Raw genomic sequence first — 2,890 nt, 5'->3', positions numbered from 1 at the left:
GGATGTGTAAAGGGGTTCCATTCAGATGCTGGTGAATGTGTCGGTTAGTAATATTTATATTTTTATCATTCCTGAAAATATTTAATTTATGATCCCATCGACATTCCTGTTTGCGGTTAAAGTTCCTATATCACTTGTGGGATCTTTACGGTTTGAATAGAGCTTGGAAAATTAGTTTATAAGTTCTACAATCATTTTTAATATAATTAAATAGTTTCGAAAATATTTACATCTAAACATGACGATTTGCCTAAATTTCCGTCGTGCTCGAGGCCTGGGACTCAGGAAACGAGTTCTTGTCAAACATAATATAATCAATTGTAATTTTACTTCGATCTTCCAATAACGTAAAACATTTTGAGAAAAACTCGCCCGGTTGCTACAGCTATACACAACGCACCGTTCCTGCATTTTTTTTTGAAAAGCGCAAACTATATCGCTAGTGAAACTCTTCATGTTTACATTATAAAAGACGGCGTGTTTGCAAATCATTCCTGAGTCCCAGTCCCCCTAACCGACGTATTTTCGAAACTATTTAATTATATCAAAAAAGGTTGTAGAACTTATAAACAAATTTTTCAAGCCCTATTCAAATCCGTAAAGATCCCACAAGTGATATAGGCACTTTAATTGGAAATGAATCTTAATTGTCTTAGCTTGGGGTTTTTAAATATGACATTGTGATCTATCAGTTGGAAAATTAGAGCACTGACACAACTTGCTCTATTTCATGATTTAGGCTTTCGGAAAATGTTTAAAAAATGTTTTCCAAAATTTTCAAAATTGCTATGCCAATTAAAGAATGACGTCCAAAGTGTAGTTACTATATAAGCTCAACTGTCAAATTTAAAAAAATGCGCATGCTGTAGGCAAATGTAAGCTCTTATGTCAATCAATTGTGTTTTATATCCTGCGCGGTCTAGCATTTTAAGCATTAACGTCACAAAAAGTTTAATTCGATAAAAGCAAGAATGAAAATAGTTTAAGTTGAAAGATATTGTTCACAAAGTACTATTTGAAAATTTTGCTAGTTGTTGATGATAAATATTTTCAGTTGAGAACATTTTTAATTATTGATCGATAAAGCAAAAGACAAACTCGAAAAGTGCGTCAAGGCCTTGAATAAACAAGATATGAGAACTGGAGCGAGCTTCTAAGGCCAACCTACATCTCTAACCTACAACGCTCTTTGGCTGTGTAAAGTTCGGCGCATGTACACGCAAGGGCGTGCACAACTCCAGAAACTTCAGTGTTTCAGTGGACAAACGGAATAAAAGACATATGAAAGGTTGAAGAAGCACAACAATACAGAACAGACGAAGAAGACAGAACAGACGAAGACTCGAAGAGAGAAAGCCGATCCGAAAGCAAACATTTAAGAACTGTAGTCTAATATTGCAAATATCCCGTGCGATAGCATAATATTTAGGCAGGCAGTATATTTATCATTCATTCAATCCAGTTTGGTGTTTATTAATATATTTTCCTTTAACCATTTCATTTAGATAATGATGAATGTTTGTCATCCCCGTGCAATCCAGCCTTCTTAATCTCGTGCAAAAACACCCCAGGTTCTTACAAATGTGTATGTAAGAAAGGTTTCTCTTCCAATGGAACGATGTGTCTGGGTACGTATTTTCCGTGCGTGATTAGTTATTCAATCTTCTTCCTTGTCAACATTTCTTGTTATCCTCGTGTCCTTATTTTTCTATCCAGTTACGAATGTCACAGTAAAAATTATCTGAATTACTTCAACAGGAATTTCAAATGTTAGGACTGCTGAATGAAGTATAATTTTAGTGGGGATATAACTCGCGTGAGGAGTGATCCCCTGTTAGCAAGTGTTTGCACACACTTCGTCTTAACCGTCTCTAGTATAAATCAGGCTATTTATATACCGGATTTTGTGTATCTCTTGTCTAATAACATATGAATTGGATTGTCCCACGGGAAACGGAAAGCAACCATGAAACGTTTCGTTTTAGGTGTTAATTGTTGCGTTTATCTTTAAACCATATACTTCTAGATCTTGTCTATTGTTAATTATATGGTTGACATGCGTGTCTTTTTTGTTTAAGGGTCGAACTATTAATCAAATATGTCATGTTTTGAACTTAATGTTTTAACAGGAGTTTTAAATATCTAAATTCAATGTTTCATTCATGTTCCATTGAGAATTCTGGTGCTTGGAAGAACCTGATGGTGCGTATTATGCGTTTTTGCAAAAAGATATCTGTTCCCGAGCCGGCGTACTATTGCTAGGGTACTAATTCCCCCGGAGATTTGGAATTACACCCGGAACCCGGGAGTACATAGCGCAATCCAATGTTGCCATATTATGGATGGTCGACGTTCGACTGTTTTGTCAATTATGCGCATGCGCGAGTAAAGCCTGGTAATCAACAACATTATTTCTATCAAATCGAGATGCAAAAACCATGATCCATATCCAAAGATTCAAATCGTGATCCAAAGACCATGACGTATCACGGCGTGGTCGCGGCGCATTGCTTTATGGGAGCAAGGGAATTTGGATGAGCTGCTTAAGAAATATAGCACGAACAAATCAACGCTGATTCCTACTAGGAAGGTCTCCATTGAACAACTTTCCAAGACTTTTGCTAGTCTAATGCTCCGTGGTAAAGTGAATTGTTGGATGGCAATCTTCTAGGTGAGTTCTACCTCTTAATAACGTTGTGTATAAGGACCTTCTGCAGAAACATCCAGCGGCACGACCCGAGGATTATTATACTCCACAAGTTTGGAACCGTTTTTAGCATGTCGCCTATTACCATTGGATAAGAAGCCAGGTGTTCGTCCCATCGGAATTGGTGAAGTGTTTCGTAGGATAATCGGGAAGTCTATTATCTTTCCAATCCAGGCTCAAATA

Source organism: Dendronephthya gigantea, unplaced genomic scaffold, assembly GCF_004324835.1.
Source record: "Dendronephthya gigantea isolate DGI-Jeju-01 unplaced genomic scaffold, DenGig_1.0 000273F, whole genome shotgun sequence".
Lineage (NCBI taxonomy): Eukaryota > Metazoa > Cnidaria > Anthozoa > Malacalcyonacea > Nephtheidae > Dendronephthya > Dendronephthya gigantea.
The sequence above is the reverse complement of the archived record's forward strand: the minus strand, read 5'-3'. Positions refer to the sequence as shown.